This window comes from Lepidochelys kempii, chromosome 10, assembly GCF_965140285.1.
Source record: "Lepidochelys kempii isolate rLepKem1 chromosome 10, rLepKem1.hap1, whole genome shotgun sequence".
NCBI lineage: Eukaryota > Metazoa > Chordata > Testudines > Cheloniidae > Lepidochelys > Lepidochelys kempii.
Genome location: NC_136389.1, coordinates 58,259,160 through 58,282,243, shown reverse-complemented (window position 1 = coordinate 58,282,243; position 23,084 = coordinate 58,259,160). Strand labels below are relative to the sequence as shown.

At 41.9% G+C, this 23,084-nt stretch overlaps 1 protein-coding gene across 6 annotated transcripts in view; it reads left to right on the top strand.

Moving 5' to 3' along the window:
* The first annotated feature begins 8,310 nt into the window (after positions 1-8,310).
* RNF111 (ring finger protein 111) overlaps positions 8,311-23,084 on the top strand; it is a 91,659-nt gene continuing 76,885 nt past the window's right edge. For all 6 annotated transcript variants that reach the window (XM_073303734.1, XM_073303733.1, XM_073303732.1 and 3 more), the window contains exon 1: positions 8,311-8,670. The gene's annotated coding sequence lies outside the window, so the exon portion shown is untranslated. The remainder of the gene's footprint in view (positions 8,671-23,084) is intronic.

Below are 23,084 nucleotides of genomic sequence, written 5' to 3'. Positions count from 1 at the left end.
CCCCAGTTTGTGGGGTTTCTCCAGATGCTGTACGCCTCCACAGAGTGTCTGGTCAGGTTCAACTGGACCCTGACTGAACCGGTAAGTTTCAGGCAAGGAGTACAGCAAGTGTGCCCCCTTTCAGGCCAGCTGTATGCTCTGGCAATCGAGCCCTTCCTCTGTCTCCTCCGCAGGAGGTTGACAGGGTTGGTGCTGTGGGAGCCAGAGCTGCGGCTGGTCCTGTCAGCGTACGCCGTTGACGTGCTCCTCGTGGTCCAGGACCCAGGTGACTTGGCACAAGTGGAAGCTTGCCAGGCCATCTATTTGGCAGCCTCCTCCGCGTGGGTCAACTGGGTCAAGAGCTCTGGCTTGGTGGTGTTTGGATCATATTGAAGAAGTTCTGTATTAAAATCACAAATGAGTTTGATTCCCCATAGTTTAAATTCCAGGGTATTACTAATTAAGAGGTCTCTTGGTTTTTGGTACTGTTTCTCTCCCTCTCTGTGTGAAACTTGCAAGCTGCTAATTGTGTTAGTACATTCTAAGACAGAGTCTGTTCTCAAAGCAATTCTCTGTAACAGCAGCTACTCACACAGAGAGAGATTCAAAGCAATACTCTGTAACAACAGAAACAGCACCCAGAGACTCCCCGCCCTTGTGTTGTATTCATCTCGCTTTGTTAACAATTGTGATTAAAATAGAGATAGAGGATGTATGTGGATGGAGGCTTGGTGTGGATAATAACTGAATGATCAGGGAGGTGCCAGCCGAAGAATCCAGTGTCCATCGGCCGAAGAAGGCATCAAGTGGAAATAACCAGAGGACCCCCGGAAGGCAGACTGGAATCCACCCAACAGCCTCAAGGATGGGAGAACCAAAGAACAAGATAACATCTGGCAGCACGGAGCCGTCAGGAATGTGCCATCTGCTGATTGATTCAGCAACAGCATGATGAAGCAATTCCCATAGACTGGCATAGAAAGAAATTCCTATAAAAATGGACTCTAGAAAGTGAGAACTTTGGGGTCTGATTCTGCAAACCAACTTCCAGGAGCATCAGATGAGCATCTGACAAGGCCCTGCTCCCTCCTCGTCTCCAGGCAACGTGGCCAGTGGCTTGGCATGAGCAACTCTAAGGCTGGTAACTGTGATAACAACCTTGCAGAACCTGTGTGTGTGTGTGTGTATGAATGAATGTGTGAATAAATATGAGATGAAATGGAATGTTATAGCTATAACTAACTGCTTACTATGATTCTTTCTGTATTCACAATAAATGTGGCCTTTTGCCTTTTTCCCCTTTAATAAGATCCTGCTGGTTTTTATTTTATTGGTATAACAGTGGTAGGGGACTGGTGGCAGGCGAGCTCCCTCCCACCCCCACTTCAGGCCATCTGGTGGAGCGTGAGTCTGCTGCTCTATCTCGGCATTTACCTTTCTGCCACGCATCCCTCTCTGCCGGAGAACTGGCATGATTTAGAGGGCGGGGAGATAGAGCGGCTTCGGAAATGGACAGGACTACTCCGGTGCCTCTCCCTTCGAGGGAGAGCGCTGGTGCTTAATCAACTAGTCCTGTCCATGCTCTGGTACTGGCTCCACACCCTGGTCCCAGCCCCGGGTTTCCTGCCCAACGTCCTGACATCGATTCTGGAGTTCTTTTGGTCAGGACTGCACTGGATCCCTGCAGGGGTTCTCCATCTACCGCTGGAGGAGGGAGGGCAGGGCCTGAAGTGTCTGCGCACTCAGGTCCATGTCTTCTGCCTCCAGGCCCTGCAGAGGCTCCTTTATGGTGCAGGTAGTCCGGCATGGAGCATACTGGCGCATGCCTTCCTGCGCCACTTCCGAGGGCTCCAATACAACCAACAGTTCCTTTATCTCCATCCGAAAGGTCTTCCGCAAGACCTCTCTGGGCTGCCGGTCTTCTACCAGGACCTCCTCCGGACCTGGAAACTGCTTTCAACAGCCAGGTCTGTGGTGGCCACCGAGGGGGCAGATCTCCTCGCGGAGCCCCTGCTACACAACCCCCAGCTCCAAGTGCAGGTGGCGGAGTCCCTCTCAGTGCGCCTGAGGTTGATCCTGGCAGAAGTCACAAGAGTTGGAGACCTCCTGGACTACGACCGGGGAGACTGGCTGGATCCCCTGATGCTCACTCAGCGCATGAAGCTCTCCAGACCTCATACTCCCCGGCGCATACTTCAGGAGCTGAGGGCTGCTTTGCCCGCCCGCTGCTTGGGTTTACCTTGACTGGGTCCTGCACGGGGGTGTGCCTCGCCCACCCTCCACCCCAGGCCTGCTGGACCTTTTCATCGGACCTCTTCCCCGTGGACCCAACCGACCCCCCCCCCACCACTACCACTTCACCGTGAGCCAGCTGCACAAGCTGTAGCCGGTCTGCTTTCAGACCGTGCCAAGGAAACATCTATTCATGCTTGTGCTCCACGCCCTTCACGCCGTCACCCTGATGTCCCGCCCCGATACAAAATGGTGGGACCTCCTGCCACCTTTGGAGGTTGAGGAGCCCCGGTGGGCCAGCCTATATTCCACCTTGGTCCTGAGGCCCGCCGGGGATATCAGTTGGCGACTCCTTCACAGAGCTGTGAGCATGGGCGTGTAGTTGGCGCAGGTCACCTCTATCCCAGACACCTGCCCCTTTTGCAGCGTGAGGGAAACCCTGGCGCACACATATCTGGAGTGTGCCAGGCTGCAGCCCCTATTCCAGCTCCTCACGAATATTTTATTACGTTTTTGATTGCACTTTTCCCCTCACCTTCTTATTTATGCACTCCCTAACTGCGGCCCCACAAAGTCACAGGATCTTCTGGTCAACCTCCTCCTGGCCCTAGCTAAAATGGCCATCTATAAAACCAGAGTGAGGAGGTTGGCCGATGGAGTCTCCTGTGACTGTGGGGCCTATTTCCAATCCTCGATCCGTTCACGTATCCAGGCAGAGTTCCTCTGGGCAGCGTCCACTGACTCCCTGGACGCCTTTGAGGAGCAGTGGGCGCTGTCCGGGGTTCTCTGCTCGGTGTCCCCGTCTGGTTCCCTTCATTTGACCCTTTGACCACACTCCTGTCCCTGTTATTTCATTAGTTGTTCCCCAGATTTATTTGGTGTCCAGGTCCTGTGGATCCCCCCTCTTAGGCTGGGGGGGATCCTTTAGCAGTGGGTGGGCGAAGCCGGATCCCAATAGGATCAGCAGGGATGCATGTCCCTTGGAATGGTGGTTGAAGCATGAAGGGACATATGAATCTTTAGCACATCTGGCACGTAAATATCTTGCAATGCTGGCTACAACATTGTCATGTGAACACCTGTTCTCACTTTCAGATGACATTGTAAACAAAAAGCAGGCAGCATTATCTCCTGCAAATGTAAACAAACTTGTTTGAGCAATTGGCTGAACAAGAAGTAGGAATGAGTGGACTTGTAGGCTCTAAAATGTTACATTGTTTTATTTTTGAATGCAGGTTTTTTGTACATAATTCTACATTTGTAAGTTCAATTTTCATGATAGAGATTTCACTACAGTACTTGAATTAGGTGAATTGAGAAATACTATTTCTTTTGTTTTTTTCCTGGGCAAATACTTGTAATAAAAAATAAATATAAAGTGAGCACTGTATACTTTGTATTCTAAGTTGTAATTGAAATCAATATATTTTTGAAAATGTAGAAATCATCCAAATATATTTAAATAAATGGTATTCTATTATTGTTTAATAGTGTGATTAATCGTGCAATTAATTTTTTTAATCCCATGACAGCCCCAGTTCCTAATTATATGCAAAGTCTGTGTTTGCTGTGTTCTCTCTCTCTCTCTCTTCTGAAAGCAAAGCATGAAGCATAATATAGATTGTACATAAAGGCCTAATTGCAGACAGATAAATTATTAGTGATCCTTAATTTTAAAATTTAATGCATTTGGTTGCTATACAAGGAAAACACTATCTTCCACTCCACTGTGTAGTTTTCCTGTTGATCTATTGTTGAAGTAGTGTATAATGTAAAAGTGAGAAGAAGGTTGTAGAAATTAGTTTCTGCTTTAGCTCCAATACCATTCACCCATAAGATAGCAAGGAAAAGAACCATAGCTTATTTAAAAATCAGAAATTAATATTCTCCATTTGATGATTAAAACTGTGCATATTTGCTAGGAAGTAGCATGTAATCTCCTGATCTGAAGTTAGATCATGGAATAGAAGCAGGTAGTTTGTCTGTTGAAATGTAACTGTTTTAATTGTCTGTGATTCATCATGGAAAAATACAAAAACAAAAAACACCCACAAAAATTAAACAAAATAAAAATACTACACATTTCCTCCCACTTATTTTACCAGCATTGAAAAAGTATACAGATATATTATCTTTCCATGAGCAATGTGCTTGGTGGAATGTTTGGTTATGATTTTTTAATGAAAATATGAACTTAGTTTGCTCACAAATAAAAAATACTTCTCCCTCCATCATGTTAGTTACTTTTATACTTTATTATGTGATCACATAGAAGAAATTATCACTCTCACTACATCTCCTTAATCATGTGACTAGAAAACATCCAGCTGCTTGAGCACACTGGATTTATGTAATTTCTCAAGGCCACATTTTGCCAACGTTTTGTATACAGTAGTTTAGGACACTTTGTTTTTCCAGATATCTCAGGAAATGTACAATTATGTGAGTGGTGCACATTTATTGTGAAATTAGTGCTTTTGAAAGATGCTCAGTGAATGACATTACAAAATTAATTTCTGTATCCTCAGAAAAGGTACAGCACTGACAGCACTAGTGCTTGCTTTTCCACTCTGCATATGCTTCAATCCTCTTCTGCCTCACATAGGCCACTGAATTTAGGGACTCGCTTTCACAACACACACACAAAGTATGCAGATGGGGGTGGGGACAAGGACATATTTCCTAGAATTTAAACCCCAAATATTTTCATTTAAAAACCTCACCTTTTCGACCTACAGGGAAGCCTGTTTCAGATATTAATGTTGGAAAAACATTCCCAAAATATAATACTGGTACAACTGAGTGGACTGTATATGGAATATGTTGTATGTCAGGTTTACTTGATTCTGCCTCTGTGCAGAGGGCTAGGCTTGATGATCTCTCAAGGTCCCTTGTTCCAGCCCTACATTTCTGTGAATGAGGCCTGTGGAACTCTATAGCTGAGAGCTCTGAAGGAGGAAGAGTAGTAGCCCAACACTATTTTCTGTAATTTCCCTTGAGGAATGAATAGAACCACTTTAGGGCTAGTTGTTTTCCCAAGGAATTGAAATTAGGAGGGTGTTCAAATTTACGGGGGGGTCAGGGCCGTTGAGGGGGTAAGACCATGAGGGTGAAGGTGGGCAGTATGGCACCATAGTAAAAACTGAAAAATGTTTCATGACCATTTTATTAGATTTAATTCATGTTTTAAAATCATCACATGAGTATGGGTATTGTTAGCAGTGAGGTGGGGTATGAGAGCAGACTGTGGATTTAATGATGGGTAGGGGAAAATATAGGTTTAACTGATATCCTGTGTGCAAGTATAAATGAGTTGTAAAAGGGTTTGAAGTGGTTGTTAAATTTTGCAAGTGTGGTACTCTGTCAGGGGAATAGACCCAGGTTTTGTCTACACTAGCACTTTTATCAATAAAACTTTTGTCGGTCAGCGGTATGAAAAAACACACCCCTTACTGACAGAAGTTTCACTGACAAAAGTGCTGGTGCGGACAGCGCTATGTCTGCAGGGGAGGCTCTCCTGCCAATGTAGCTAATGCCACTCATTGGTGGTGGTTTAATTATGCCAGCAGCAGAGCTGTCTCCCTCTGATAAAGAATAGCTACACTGGAGACCTTACAGTGGCAGAGCTGTAATGGTACAGCTGTGCTGCTGTAACGTCCGTAGTGTAGACATAGCCTCAATATTTGAGCATAGGGCAAGTGCAGATAGTACCTGTCCATTACAGTTAAAAAGCAGAGTCTGAGTGTGTGTTCAGGGTGTTTTGGGGTATCACCATAAAGGGTGGAGTTAAAGTTGTGTGGGCATTTACCTTAACTCTGTATTTCCTGGTTTTCAGAAGTTTGAGTTTTGCTGAACTTAGCTTGTCCCTTCCAGAATGTCATCAGTGGGCAACCTTAACTCTGCATTAATGAAATTTTTGGCATTTAATTTCTTAGCTGTAGAAACAGAGAAATGTTTGCTGATAGTTAATGGCCATTTAGGCAGTTGTAGTTTTCACCTAAGTTTGTAGTTGATATACTGCTGTGGCTAGGTAATAATCAAAAGCACTTTTATGCAGCATGTTATAGCAGTAGCTCTTAGAGAACTTTACATCATTATCCCTATTTTACAGATGGGAAACTGAGGCACGGAGCAATGAAGTGACTTGCCCAAGGTCACTCAGCAGGCCAGTGGCAGAGCTAGGAATAGACCCAATTTTTAGTCTTTCCACTAAGCCATCTGGTTACTGTGTAATTCCTAACTGCTCCTCCCCTCTCCTGTACAGTTTGGTATAGTGGACTAGGAATAATGGTCATATTTTGAAATGTTTGCAATGTGTAGTTGCTAATAGGGCCAGTAAAAGAGAGACCATAGATGGCATATGTCCCAAATCTAGACAATTCTAGACAGGTCATGGTTGTTACACTAACAACACTTCATGGTTGCTACACTATGTGAGAGAAGACTGCTGTGTATCTCTCATTCTCCACCTCCTGCACGACAATCCCGGTAACATGTATCCTAACTCCACGCCCCGCACACACACATTTCCAGCTCATTTAGCTATTAGTTGGCACCTAGAACATATCACCATCATCATCACAGCAGGCCCAGAGAGATGTTAAATGGCCCATTCATCTAATTGAGATGTTCTTCCGATGAAGTGAGCTGTAGCTCACGAAAGCTTATGCTCTAATAAATTTCTTAGTCTCTAAGGTACCACAAGTCCTCCTTTTCTTTTTACGGATACAGACTAACACGGCTGCTACTCTGAAACCTGTCAACTGAAAGAGACTCTGAAACGAGACAGATAAACAGCCTGACACAATAGCTATGAAACATGTGAACCATTTATACCAGTGGGTGTTTCCAATCCCACTCCTCAAGTGCTGGACAATTCTGGTAGATATTAAGCATACGCATTATCAGCTCCTCAGCCATCTCAGCAGTGTGTATCTTAGGAACCCCTTGTTCAAATGGCCACAAATTTGGATCACTTGTCAAACCCTGGGCTACCAGGCGGCACTCAAATTCCAAGGCAATCTGAGACACTGTACAGATTTTAGAACACATAGAACAGTGAAACTTTAACCAGAAAGCTGGTCTTAACCATAGTGGAGCCATTGCTCAATTATAATAAAGAGCCCAGGTAGTCTTCACTAGCATCCGTTATCCATGGGGACAAGGATCCATATCATAGGAAGTTGAATGGAGCTCTATCAGAGCACGTAGAGGCCAACCTCTTGACTTTTTAACTGGGTGAGATTCAGGATACAAGAAAAACTAAGTTGGCAACATTCTCTCTCCCTTTTATAATACATCTTTATTTACTTGTATTTTATTGTGTGATGGGGAAACAGTTTTGTAACTGTTAATGAACAATGCTTTAGCATAGGTCTGAATCCAGCATCAAAAATGACTTTACGGTAATTGAGCCTTCATAATGAGGAGAAATAGAAGGGCAGCATAGTCTCTTGCAGACTCCTTATTGCAGGTGCATTCACCACTGATCTTCGAGCTATTTTTAAGTAAGTTTCTAACCCTTCTGGTTAAAGAGAAGAGTATGAAAAGATGAAGTGAGTGCACCTGAGAGCAGGGATGGCTCTACCAATTTTGCCACCCCAAGCAGTTGCCGCCAAATTGCTGCCATGCCCGGAAGAGCGACGGAGCTGCAGCTGAATTGCCGCTGTGGGACACGGACTGCCGCCCCATTCTGAATGCTGCCCCAAGCACCTGCTTGGAAAGTTGGTGCCTGGAGCTGGCCCTGCCTGGGAGGCTCGGAAACCACAAAGCAAATACAAAGAACCCAGCATTTATTATTTAACAATATCTGGTAATTTGTGCGCCAATCGCATGATGTGATTGGGCCTGGCTCATGACTGTTTGACTGCTCGGGTTTGGCAAGACTGCTTTCCTCTCTACCCTTCTCCATCACGAGCCAGGCGGGGGCTCAGCAGAGCAGCCCTGGCTGTAGGACGGCTGCCGCGGCCATGCCCGCCTCCGCCCAACAGATGGCGCTCCTCGGCACAGGCCGTGCGCCACCCTAAGCCCCGCCCAGGCGGAGGAGCCGCACGGGAGGAGGGGCGTTCTGCGCAGCGGCTGCGCTCTGCAGGCTGCTGTAAAGCAGCACCAAGTGTCGCGCCGCGCCTGGGGAGGGAGGGCTTGGCAGCAGTAGCGGTCCGCGGAGGGGGCTGCGCAGCAGACAAAACCGCAACCGCCTAGGCTGCGCGTTCGCCGGGCGGCTTTGGGTGGGGAATCGGCCAGCGGGCGGAGGCCGTGTTGCGCCTCTGCGTGAGGGGCGGTAGGGCCCCGGGTGAGGGCGCAGCGGAGAAGGGAGCCGGGGCCTGCTGGGCCGGGCCAAGACGAGCTGTGCCGCGCTGGGTCCTTCCGGTGGCTGGTGGCGCCTCTTCCTTGTTCTCTCTTCCCCCTAGTGGGGGCTGTTACCACCCAGCGCCCCCTCCCTCGGCGTTAATGTCCCAGGTACGTTGGGGTCGCCTCCCTGGGAGGGGGGGTGGGGGCGGGGCCGGAGTGTGGCTGTGCGGGAGAGGAGGGAGGTGTGTATTGTCCAGCTTAAGGTGTGGGTGAGTCCGAGGCTGCTGATGGTCCCTCTGGTGCGATGAGTGGCAGATAAAGGGTCTCGGGTGAACGGGCCCGTTTGTTGTGTGTGGTGGGTCAGGCCTTTCTATGTGAATGTTAGTGTGACGGTGGGGGAGAGGGAATCAACGTAGGCTCTGCTGATGGAGTTGCCTCAAACTGTGGGGGTAGTTCAGCTGATGGAGACCTACTGTTATTTTTAAATGTCTCTCTGACATGCACGCAAAAACCTTCTCTCATCGGGGAGGTTAAAGTTGTTTTTTCTTTTTAAATTAGCCCCAAAATAATTTCCTGAGTGAAAGAGGTTTACGTTTGGTGTGTGTCTATAAGAGATGTTTGCACTGAAGTCACAGGCATTAAAGACAAAAATGAGGGCACATTTTTAAAAAATCTCTGTGAAAGAGTAATCACTAGGTATATTTGGCATCTGTTTTTCATAACTGTCATTTTTTTGTGTTAGCTTGAGCATCTTTTAGTGGGGTATTTTAGGAGAATGTGACCTACTCCACTGTTTATAGGGGGCTTCAAACGTTTGTTTTTCCTGGTCTGTTCATTTCTTTTTGTTATTTTTGATGCTTCAGAAAAATGTTTGTCTGGCTTGTCTTAAGAACCTGAGAAGAAGGTAATGCTTAAAAGGACTTTTTTTGTGCTAGCAAGTAAAATTACGTATCACATATCACAAGTTGTTTAGTGTAATAGACTACTTTATAATTTGCTGGTTCAAAAAAAGAAATTATTTGTCTTGTTGTTAGCTCTAAAAATGTTGGTAGGCTTTCTAGCAGACTCTTGTTGTTTATAGTATTGCCTGGGGGCCAGCTGAGAACAGGGCCCCATTGTGCTAGGCAGTATGCAGTGTAGTAGACAGTCCCTTTCCTGACAAGTGTACAGTCTGAATAAAGGAGACCGGTAAAGGGTAGGAGAATAGGATATAACATACCAGCAGAGTGATGTTTTGCAGTTGTCACGTTAATACCATGATCTATTAAAAATGTTAAGGGATTAGCTAAACGAAAAGACTGTGTGTGTGGAAATGGAATAGGAGGAGAGAAGGGGAAGGAATAGGGGAAATGTGTATGGAAGGTGGTGGGTGGCTGAGGTATGGGGATGGATTGGGGGCAAGCAGTCAATCAGGAAAGGGGACAGAATGTCCAGAGTCAAAACTGTAGGAAGTGGTCTGATGACATCACTGGTACAATGGTATGCTGCAGTACCTCCTGAGGCTCCTTGTGGGGAACCTAGAGTTCCTCAGCCAGCTAACACAAACTGCAATTTCCCTGTCTACATTAAGATCTTAAAATGTGTCCAACTATCATGTTAAACAAAAAACCTTTTTTTCCCTTAGTATGGATGAGTCTTAAGGAAGAGCAGGGGAGGTCTTCTGATCAACAAGAACAACATATGTTAATAAGCTTATTCCCTGTATATATGTGTGTGTGTATATATATATATATATATATATATATATATATATATATATTCATATTCATGGTTTTATGTCCTTCAGTGAAAACCTGTATTGTATTTTCAAAAAGGAATATTCTTTACACTTCAGTTACACATCTTCTGCTTTGGTAGTAACTTTCTATTTAGAAAGCTCAGTTAATGATGATCTTTTCATAGAATGATGAACCTGGAGGCTGAATTGTCAGATAATTGAGATAATGGCAAGAATTTTAAGAGGGTGAAACTTAATTCGTATGTAAACAAGACTAATAGCACAGGGCAAACCATCCATAATGTAGGCAGATGCTGCACAAATGATTTCCAAACAGCTCTACCAATGTGTCTTAATCCTGATCTGCAGTGCATATGCTATTCTTGTTCTGGAGCCTTCTGGCCCAAATTTACAAACACATATATTGAGCCAGATTGTATAGTGACTTTGTGATATGTATAATTTGGGACTGGGGTGAGTTTTATTTTCACTTTGATTAAGTGAGTATTTGAACTCCATCCAGTTTCTTCTGCTCCCCGCTGCTCTTCTGAGCTATTTAAGGCTTGTCTACATGGGGAAATTTACTATAGTTACAGCAGTATAACTGTATACTCTTAAATTTCGCATTTTAGACAAGCCCTAAATTGGGGCTTGAAACATCTGCCTGACAGTTACTAGATAGAGGACTAAGTCTACTAGCAAGAGATGAAAAATGAAGGGCTAATGAGACTCCATTCTTTCTAGTTGCTGCCAGTGAGGTGTAGTCTTGTCTTTCCTGGTTGTTGCCAGCAGAAGAATGTCCACTATTACCCCAGCATCTCCTGGCTGCATTGTGGAGGAAGAAATAGAGATCTCTGCTACTCTGATTCCCCAACCTCCGTTAGTTGGCTGTTCCTCCTCAGTGAATAACTCCAGTGTCTGCTTCTGCCCGTAGCTGTCCAAAGCAGTATCATGAAATTGTCCTGTTGATAGTGAGAACCTTGCATGTGGGAGTGAAACTAACAGTGGCAGTGATCAGTCTTGTTTCATTCTACTGCTTAGCAAAGCTATGAGCAGCAGCAATGAGTTGTCTGTAGATTCATGATGGCACTGCATCATTATAGTTTGTATTTGGAAGGTTTTCTTAGCAGCCACGAGGGCTGGAAACTTTCATTTTAAATGAAAGCTTGATATTGTGAGTTGATATTTCTATGACTTGCCAGAGCTATCTTCCCATTTCCCTGGAAATAATACATCTAGTTTGTTGAAGCCGTAAATTAGGGCTTGACCAAAGGCTTCAATAAAATTTTTTTCTTTGTTCTGTTCTAAAAAAAAGTAAGGCTTACTCCTGAATTCATTGATATTTTATTTGCCTTGGAGATCACTGAAGCTAAAACATTCCTGGGTTTTCAAATATTAATGCTTACATTTTAAAACCATGACTTACATAGTGTTGTTAACCTAACTGTCCACGTTTAAATCAAGGTTGAAGCTAAGAATACTAAATGTAAGAATGAAAATAAAATTGGAGTTTTTGTAACAGTATACTAACAAGATTAGATTAAAAATTGGACAGTTTTCTTGTCAAACCAGTTGAATAGCTGTAGTACAACTAAGTTCAATGCATGGTACTTTTTTTTCTGTTGCTAATAATGTGGTTGACTCTTAGAATAGAAATATGATTGTGTGTGTTTGTGTAAAGAAATATCTTGCCAAGTCAACTAATTAAAATATGCGGTCATAGACTTGAGTTCAGTGGGTTTTTTAGAGTAAATCTAAAGCTATGAGAACTTGTCTAACAATGAAAATGTGTGCCTTTCCAGCTTGCAAACATTCTCTGCTTGTCCTAGTATAGTCTCTTCTATGTACAAGTAACCTGGAATGTCTTTTCTCCTGTAACCACTTCTGCTTAGTAACCGTCACTGTCATTAATAAGGCAACTTCCCAAAATCTTATGTCGCTCATTTTATGCCATCATTGTTGCCATCTATGCACTTTGTGTAGCTATAATTCCTTTTGCTCTTTTGTAACAACTGTTTGCTCGGTGAGCTTAATGGATAAACAGTCATGAATTTTTAAAATTCCTTAAAGGGCTTTTTCATATTGTTCAAGTTCTTAACAGCTTCCTACATCTTGCTCTTACTAAAGCGAATAAATAATAACCTTCCCCCTTGACCTCTTACTCTGAAAGATTACTAGGAAACGGTGTTCTTCTATATCTGGTTGTAGAAAATAGCAGATCATCTGGATTCTGCTAAAGATTTAAATACAATAGTAATATAATTCTGCAGACTATTGAATGGATTATTTGCATATCTTGAACTTTCTCTAGCCATTTCTGAAATTTGGTTTTAAGCTTGTATAATTGGAGCTCTATAATTAGAGTCATATTAATAAAATATGGTATTTCTTATGTGTAAGCATTGAATACTTACCATGATTATAGGAAGGAATCCAGTTAAAGACGTTAAACTTTTTTTTAAAAAAAGCCAAACTTTGGAAGTATATTAGTATTATCTTTCAATTACAAATAGAACACCTCACAATGTTTATCATTACTATAGCAGTTTTTGAGTTTATAAAGTAATGTTGTTTTTAAATGAAATCCACAATGAAGTGAACTCAACCGAAAATGCCTCTATTCTTAACTTGCCTGATTGTGAATCCATATGGGTGTTTATAAATGGTTATCAAGATCTCCCATTACTCTGATAGGCAAGTGTGAGTTCCAGAATGTTGGCACTCTAGGGTGAGTCTTCACATTCTTCTTGCTCCTGTTTTTTAGGTCAGGACCTTCAGACAGTCCCCTAGCTTAGTTCTAACTTTCCTGTTTTATTTCTTGGTAGGACTTCTCCTCTGATCTAATAGATATATTGGAAATGAAACTGTGGAAGTAAGGTTCTAATATCAAATGTAAAATAGTAATAACAAATGTGTGGGGTACTCTAATAGCACATCTTGATGTAGTTTAAAATATTTCCATTCATTATTAATCAAAAGTAAACACTCTTTGTGTTGAATCAGAGCCCAAAAGCACCGTATAAGGTCTGGTCCACACTAAAAAGTTAAGTCGAAGCAGCAATGTCACATAGGGATGTGAAAAATCCGCCCCTCTGAACAATGTATTTAAGCCGACCTAACTCCCTGTGTAGACAGTGCTAGGTTGACAGAAGAATTTTTTTTGTCAACCTACTGCCTCTTGTGGAGGTGGATTACCTATGCTGATGGGAGCATCGCTCCCCCGTTGGCATAGGTAGTGTTTTCACGAAAGGACTACAGCAGTGTGCCACTGTAGTGTTTCAGGTGTAGGAAAGGCCTATGTAACCAGTCCTTTAGCCCTTGTCTTGATGGGCAAAAGGGTGGCTTTTTTAATTGTGTTAGCTCAGTTGAGTTACCTTAGCATGATTAAAAAGTTAAGATGCAGGTTGATAGATATATATATCTGTGTGGGTGTAGTTATACCAGTATAAAATAATTTCATACTGGTATAATTTCTGATTCTGGAACTGGAATATGCTATACCAGTGTAAAGCACCTTTGTGCCAGTATAACTGTCTACACTAGAGCTGTTACTAGCATAACTTCTGGAAAAATAAAAATCACACCTCCAACCAACATAATTATGCAATAACGTTTTTGTGTAGATCAACTCTTGATAAAGCTAACATGATTAGAAAAACTCACCTTTTTTGCCACTCAACATTTACTGTTGCCCCTCAAAGCATTACTGTTGTGTAAGATTGCTTTCATTTTTCATTATCACAGTTTTAAAAGGTGGGGAAATTTGTCCTAATGTGGATAAGATATTGACAATCTAGGAAGTACATAATATTGAACTTGTAGTGTGAGGGGAAGTACATATTGATTAACTTTGCTGGCTGAAGGTGAAAGCACTTCTGTAGCCTTAGAAGTGGCTATCAAAACAAACTGGGATTTGTGCTGCTGTTTTTTCATGACGTATAAAGGCCTGAAATACGCCCCAAACAAAGTCTACTTTTTTTCGTTGGAAATGTAGGGCTTATCTAACTTTTTTCTCCCTTAAAACTAGTAAGATTGCAGTATTACACATGCCATTGAAACCTTAAATTTATTCAGAATGTTTAAAACTTTTTTAAAAATACCTATTTAATTCCAAAGCCTGAATACTGTTGTGTTGCTGTTAAAGATCTAGTATTCTTCCACAAATGGCTGCGAGAGCACCTAAGTCATAGCTGAGACCTTTGTCTAGCCCATCAAATAAGGGAGCACCAGACCTGTGTTTGATACTCCTAAGGGGAGAGGAAAAGCAGTAGTTGAACATTTTGCGTTTAAAAAAATAGGGGGTATGGTGAGCCCAGTTACCTGCCCCATATTCACTTAGCAGGACCGTTTAAAACAAACATACAAAAAAACCTTTAACTGCCTTGTCATCCCTGGTCCCAGTTTTCAAAACCATAAATAATATATTTGGCTGTGGTCTGACAGTATACAAAATTTCAAATTAATGAAGTTTGAAGTATCTGAACTATTAAATTCTCAGCTGCTAGAAGTTTAATGGAAAATCCCGGGAGATCCTTGTCTATAGGCTCAGTGCAAGGATCCAGCTGTAGGATCAGGGCCTCAGATTTTAATGGGTGAGGAGAAAGAATCTGGAAAGGCCCATTTAGGCATTCATCTTAACCTAAAGATGCTGGTTGAAGCCCGAAAGATACTCATTGGTGTAAATTGTCATACTTCTATAAATGTGAATAGGCTTGTAGATTCTTAGATTTTCATATAAAACATAGTGCTTGTACTGGACTGCTTCAAAAGCATGCTAGTTTTGGAAAGAAATATGTCAAAACACATGGAGCTGAAACTAGATGAAAAGTATTGTCATTGCTGTGGAAGTACTTCAGAAAAGTAAGGAAATTCAAGATGACGAGCACATGCATTTCCCTCGACCTTGAATGTGAGGGTTTGCTTTCATAAAGTACTTCCGCTGTGGAATCTTTGCTATTTAACGTCATGCATTGACTTCTTGTGTTGCAGTACCAGTTATTTGCAGTGGCAATAGATTTCAGGGAGTTTTGGGAAATTAGCATGCCTTTGTTTAGGTGTTGTGTAGTGTCTGTGTGTGGGTTTTTTTTGTTTGAGATGCTAGTAAAGGATATTAAACTGCTGCCAGTAGGAGACAAAATAGAAACCCAACAAAATAATGCAGATAGCATTACAGGAATCAAAAACTTACAGCTAATACTGCATGCTTAATTTTCCTTAACTACTTTAAGGTATATCAATTTGGCTGAGTTTCTTTCTTTAACACATTACATTGCCAATGTAAGACATGACTTAAATTCCTGGATGGGTCTTTCAACACTCGTTTCAACCTATCAGGGTGTTGCAGTGTTGTCATACTTACTAAGCAGGGCAGAATTTATAGGCTCTGAAGAGCTCTGTTCAGCCTTCCAAGGCCAAGGAAGGTTATCATGAGGCTGTGGACTACTTCTGAGGGGACATGGGAATGCAGGAAGGCTTTGATAAGTGAAATGGACGAACAATTTACCGTAAGGCAGGGGTTCTTCACAACAAATTTTTTGGTGGCCTCAGAGAGCGGCCACTAACGCTTGCTGGTGGCCACACTGACATTTTTTCTTAAAATTATTTATTTTTCTTAAAGTTAATAAAGTAATATGCACATATATACATCCAAATCACTATCATTTTTTTATGTAAGGTTTTTGGGGGGGTGCCCCCCCGCATCCGTCCTCACCCCCCAACCCGCCACTTGCCTCCTCTCACCCCCCCGAACCCTCTGCTCACCTCCTCACTCCTCTGCCTGCAGCCAGACACGCCCCCCTCCTTCCTCCTCACCCTACTGCTGGCTTGCGGCTTGCACACACACACACACACACACACACACACACACACACACACACACACACACACACACACACACACACACACACACACACACACACACACACCGCCTCCTGCCCTTTGCCTTACCCCCCTGCCTACCGCAAGGACCCCCACTTGTTGCTGGCTCGCCTCCTCACTCCCCCACCAGGGCCCGCCCGCCGCTTGCCTCCTTACCCCCGCCTTGCCACTTCCCTCCAACCCCCATTCTTTCCTGAGGGGGATAGACTCTTTCCTGGAGACCTCTGTCAGTCTTTGGAGAACCTGAAAGGTGGCATCACAGAATCTTTACTTATAATGTAAAATGGTAGTTTAAAAAAAATGCTCTGGCTATGTTGATACATCACAAGAAGAAAGCAGATTTGATTGTTTTGCAGTTCATTATCTATTCCTGGACAGCACATAGATACAATAATGTAATATAGTAACTACTACACTTCTAATATTTTCTTAAATAGAATTTAAATAATTTAGCTTACTATAGTTACCTGCAGTGTAGGTAACATTTTGCAGCGCCATTCAGTTGTCCTCAGTGCACTTTCCTAAAACAAGTAAGTTATGTTTGGTATTCAGCATTTCAGGCTGTGATCAGATTCTCAAATTCCTTGTCATCTTGTTGTTGTGATGAAGACTGTACCAGAAAGGAACGTTCAGTACATATAATTAAAAAAAAAACAACCCTGAGCTGTAAGTGGTGATCACTGAGCACCACTATTTGCTGTTTCTTTTAGATATTGCCACAGATATGTATAGGAATCCTTCCTCAAATATCTGTTAAGAAAATGTTTCCACATATCTAGTATTGGCATAGCAAAATAAGGTGGGTGAGTGGAAGTGGAGGAGACCTAAGTCTGAGGGTAGGTCTACACTATCGGGACTACACCAGTATAGCTGTGGTGCTGTAGATATGCTGGGATAACCCTGTAGCGTAGATGCAGCCAATGCCGAAGGAAAGTATCTTTCTATTGCTGTCGCAACACCACTTTACAAAATGATGGCAGCTATGTCAATCAAAGTATTCTAACGTCAGTTTAGCTGTCTACACTGGAGGTTATTAGATTGGCATATCTGTAGTGGTTTGGGTGAGAATTTTCCACACTCTTAACTAACATATAGCTATATCATCCTAGATTTTAAGTGTAGACCAGGTCTCGGTGGAAGCTCTGGTGGAGGAGTGGTGCATCTCTTTAAAAAAACAAACAAAAAAAAGCCTCCGGTGCACTGTGAATATTGTGCCAAACAGTACCACTGTAAAGATGACCTCACAAAGATACTGAAAAAAGTTTTTGTGGCCTTTTTGCTTTCTGATTTGTGAGTGTGTGTATAGCGGGCCGGAAGTATTTTCCTGCTTACATTAGAAACATTAGAAATAGAAAGCCTGGGAAATCTAGTGTGTATGTGTAGGGAGGGGGATGCTGTGGGTTCTTCAACCTCATACTTGGCATTGAAGCAGGAGGAGAGGGAGAAAGGAGGGCCTGAATGTTGAGTCTTAAGTCCTTTCTTTAGTCAAATTGTTTAAAATGTTGACTTTATTCAACTCTGTTGATTAAATTTGCATTTTGAATAAACCCCCTCCTCCTTTGTTGACTCTTGTGGGTGTCAGCACTATTCTTCAGCATGGTCTTCCAACTTGGACAAGGCACAAATTTCTGATGTGGATAAAAACATGGAAAAACTATTTGAAAAACCTTTGGGTCACCTTTATACATCATAAAGTAAAATTGGCACAAACCAATCTTTTTCTTTTTGCGTTGCTTTAAAGGAAAACATGGATGCAATATCGATTTTGTGCCTGTGGCACCACTTAAATTCAGTGGTGGTTAAACCCCATTCCTTCCTCAGGCCAAAACAAATTAGAGCTTGCACTGGGGCTCTTTCAGCTTGTTTTGGAAGAAGCTTTACAGACATATATAATACCACTAGGCATGTTCTGTTTCTTAGTTCCTGGTAAAAATGAAATTGAGACTCTAAATCAAGTGCTTTGTTATAGGCTCCAGCTCCTGAATACATAACTTTGTACATCTTCAGTTGGCTATTTCTTAATGTGAATGGTGTCTCTTATATCTGTGGGAAAAGCACGTAGGTGCAACTTTGAAAGTGTTGCTATGCTTCTCTATTCTGTACTGTTCATAACACTTTTTCTTTTCCATGTTATCTTTTCTTATTCTCTTAATCATTGGTTTTATTTTTCACATGAAATACTTGTTTCCATCACAAAAGAATGAAAGAATAATAATGGAGGAGTGAAATGAAGTAAAAGTGGTGCTGTTCTCATTTTGACACAGTTCTAGCAAAAGAGACGTGGTACATCCAGGTGCCAATGGCTTTTGATGATTAGCAATGATATTTTTTTGTCTACCTTGCTCCTGTGGTGTTCGCCAGCTTTGGAAAAATTTTGCTCAGAGGTTCCTAGAGAAGCAGATGACCACCTTCTGTGTTGTAGTAAATTTAAGTGGAAGGCACAGAATGCTGCTATTGAGGATATGTCTGTGCCCGAGTGACACAGCTGCAGCACTAGAGCTGTGCCTCTGGTGTGCCCTGGTGTAGACACCTGCTACAGTGATGGAAGGGTTTTTTTCATTGCTGTAATTCCACCCCCTCGAGGTAGCAGCTTGGTCCATGGAAAAAGTCTTCTGTTGACCTACTGGTGTTTATACCGGGGCTTAGGCTGGCTTAACTATGTCTCTTGGCGGTCTGAATTTTTCATATCGTTGAGCGATGTAGCTAGGTCAACTGAAATTTTACTTCTAGATCAGGCCTAAGTTGTGCCCATGTAACAACCCTAAATAGCAAATGTCTCCTTTAACAAACTCTGCCTTGTGAAGATGAGAGTCAGAATCTGACTGCACTCTACCCACTGGTGGGAAAAGGTGTTGAGGGTGGTGTGAGGTGACAATAATTGGTTGACCAATTTCTAAATGACCAAATCTGCTTTTCAGATTCTCTGCAATGAGATTCTTCCAACATTGCTGATGTAATCTGCAATCCCAGTGGACAAGGGAATAAAGCATTGTTTCTTAGAGAGACACCACTCACGTGTAATACCATAGTCCCATTTGCTTTATGATATAGGATAAATCCTACAAATATGGCTCAGGCTGTTTAATCAGGAATTTTGCTAATAGAAAGATTTTTTAAGAAGTCTAGAGTCTTCCAAACTGAGCTTAGGAAATCCAGGGCCCTGTGGATTTCATAGTTACTTATGATGGCTCTACTGCAGTAACTTCTCCTTGCTGCAGAGTTCTGTTTCAACAAGCTCTGTTGCTTATGACTATGAAGAGAATGCAATGTAAGCGCAAACTGATGCAGTGTTGTCTTTGAGTTTATATGCAGCCTGAAACTGTCTTAGAATTAACCCTGAAATCTAAAGATGACGACGTAAATGTTGGTATTAACTGTCTCATAGCTGCTGATCTTAGTAGAAGCAGCTAGCTGATGAACCAGAATTTCCAGTGTGCTACACCAGAGTGCCATAAAATTGTGATCTTAGTGAAACTAAATTCTGTGGCTTTTTTCAAAGTAGACAAGGGCTTAGGTATTAGTGACATCCAAAATACATTTGTCCACTCCAAAATGCTACCATTAATTTGAAGATGCAGGCAGTAGTGGATCACTGATCTCTTAATAGATCATTCTGGTTGGTTTGGCAAAGTCCACATGAATTTTAAACTTGTTTGTGTACATCATCGGTGGTTTTCCCACCTTCGGTTAGAGAATGTAATGGCACTCATATTTCCATGGTGCTACTTGGTGTCCTGCTTATTGTTTGTTCTAGCTTGATTACTTTGAGAGGAATAGGAGGTGCTTCTAATATTATTGCAGTTATTATTGGAGTCAAATGCTTTTGGATTGTCCTTTTATTAGTCTAAATGGGAGGTGTATATACCAGTTGAAACATATTGACATTAAATACCTTGCCAAGGGTATTGCTGCTTTTATTTCACAACAATTGTAAGAGCAAAAGTGGTTGGTTGGGGTTTTTTTGTTTTGTTTTCCCCAGACTGATCTGTGGAGACGAATGTTTTTGCATAGCAGCAGCCTAACATTCCAGCAGTGAGGGGAATCTTCCCTGGCAGCAAGTACCAGGGGAGCTAATATGATATGTGACACTCTCTCTGCCAATTTGCCACCATGTGTAGCATAGGGTAAAGTGTTCATGGAGTGAAAATAGCCTTGTCTATACACAGCTCTCCCATTTCAGTGTACTATAGCTCCTTTCTTATGAAAGGGTAGATTATATACATACATAGAATTTGTGTCAAATCTATTCAAATAGTAAGTTGTAACATGTCTTTTGTTTCACTTTACCTAGGTTGCTGATAAAAAAAATAAACAATTGCAAATTACCTACATATGTGCTGATCCAATGTCCCCATGCCGTAGTTAATCTTAGATACCTACCATATTCAGTTTTCCTTTTGGAAGATAATGGTTGCACAGGCTTAGTGGAATTAACACAAGGTACAGCTACATGTTTGCAGAAACATTATATAATTTTACAGCTGTGTACAGGAAGTATCTGCCACTGGAACCCTTTTAAAAAAAAGTGTTACTCTGAGTGAATCTTGTGAACTGTCTGCATGACAGATAGTAGGGAATGGATGTTTATGGTGTGAACTGGAAAAGTAGGTTGAGTGCTGGGTGAATATGGGTATATCTACAGTATAGCTGCAGCTTTCACACCGTAATATAGATTCTTCCTAAATCAATGGAAGGGGATTTCCATTGATGTAGTTACTCCACCTCTCCAAGAGGCAGTAGATAGGTTGACAGAAGAATTCTTCCATTGACCTGGCTATGTCTCGGTTAGCCTATAACACTCAGTGCAAAATTTTTCACAGGCCTGAGCAACATAGCTAGGTAAATCTAATTTTTAAGTGTAGACAAGCCTAAGACCAGAGTTGCTGAGAAATTAAGTACTGTTGGGACGTGTAGGTGTATGGGGGCCACATTCTGAGGGTGGCAGTGGTGAAAGTATTCAACTTCTTGAATAGCCAGGCTAGTCCTCTCTCAATATGCAATAGGAGATGTAACTGCTTGGAGTTTTCAACTATCTCTACATCTGGTATTCCTACATATGAATTATAATTGTACCCCATTCCACATATGTGCGAGCCTTTTGTCATTCATCAGCTTCATCATGTTTTGTGTAGTGCCTCTTCCCAATCCATCATCTTGAGATTATTCAGAGAGACAGAATCTAATGCATGATTTTCTCTGGGGGCAAATATGCAGAGGCTGATATACAAAAGACAGTTTGAGGAACCTTCCAGCCTCAGGCTATAAGGGTTTCAAAATGTTTTGGTGAGGTTAAGGAAATAGTTGTGTTCCATCACTGTGCTTGGTACCATATATTCAGCTGTGAACTTAGACCTTTTCTAAAAACAAAAGTTTTACTAAAGGAGTGATGTTGCACCGGTTTATCTTAACCAGTGCACCTTGAATACACTAGCTTATAAAACCACGGCTTGAAGAATCTACTTAGAAAGAAAGAAAGCTTTTCTGAGCGAGCAACTGGGACAAAGCCGTTACATTTTGGAGAAACTAATTGATTAAAGTCAGATAACTAGCCCTTCAGGTTTTCTTGCAACTGTATAAAATGTGAAGTGATCTAATATGATCTTCATTCTTCCAATGTTTTGTTTCAATATTTATGACGCTATTCAGGTTGATATCACTTTGTTGCTTACCAGGAAAGCTATGAGCAGGAATAACAGGTGTGGCACTAGCTATTCATGGGATCAGGAAAGTATAGATTAGGAATCCTGCACCCCACTCTAAGGAGCCAAGAGTACAGTAGTGGAGGCCTTCCCTTCTTTAAAAAAAAATGCTGAATGAAATGAGGGATCCTGTTTTCTCCATCCAGCAGCCAGAGGGGACCAGCAGAGATTCATACTTAAATAGTCTCTAGCTAGCAGCTGATATGAAAGAGAAAACCTAAGAATGGTTAAGGACAGCCCTGTGGTAGGTAGTGTAGCACCCTTGTCTTTCCAGCAGCTGGCTGTGGTTGATCAGAGATAGGCTTCTCATTATGGCAATGTCCTGGGCCATTTGGGTGGAGATATCTCTTCCACTGTAGAAGTTGCTGGTGGTGACAAATTAAAGCTATTTATATTTTCTGAATATGGTAATGTATCAGAGTTACTTCAAAAACATGTATCATCCTTAAAGATAGTCTAGTATGACGACCATTTTTTAGAAACCAATAAGCAATTTGCTTCACACAGTCACTAATCTCTTGACAGCATGTTGAATTACTTGTGAAGTATTACAAGATATTTGTAAATTATCCCAAAGCTAATGCTTTTTCAATTTCAACTTTACAGTGTGTGTGAAATTAAACATTCTTTGGTTTAATGTTTTGACATTTTAAACAACATTCCCTCATTTTGTGGGGGGCAGAAACAAGACATTTTAGTATGTTACAGTACTAGTCAAAATAGCTGACCTGACTTAACAAAATATTTGTACTAGATCTTGCTGGACTCTGGAGGGGGAAAAAAGCCAAAGTTACTTGCGATTTCTAGAATTGTTTTACTCCAAACAGCTGATGCAGACCTCCTGATGGGGCAATAAAGTAGTGACTTCCCAGAATGTACTGGCAAATTTCTGACTGGCTTGCTGGCATATTTCCTTTTGCCAGAATTCAACAAGACTTTCTAAAAGTATCTTGCGTATTCATATCTTTCCACAGAATTATTTACAGTAATGTGAAAGGCAAACTAGTTCTGAGACACCTATGTAATGTTAACATTATTAAAAAAATAGAACATGTTTGTTACAGTTTTAGGATGTCTTAAACATTGCGTTGAAATTGACAACCTCTGAGCACTTTGTAGGTAACATTGAGAGTACTCAGTGGTAAATCCCTTAATTCTGTAGCTCATTCCATGCTTAAGTAAAATAGGGTAATGGCCAGAAAGGAAAGGTTCTATGTTAGTTACATTGTACATATATGAAGACATTATTAAAATAATTTGAAACTCAAATTATTTCTTGGTAGGGAAAC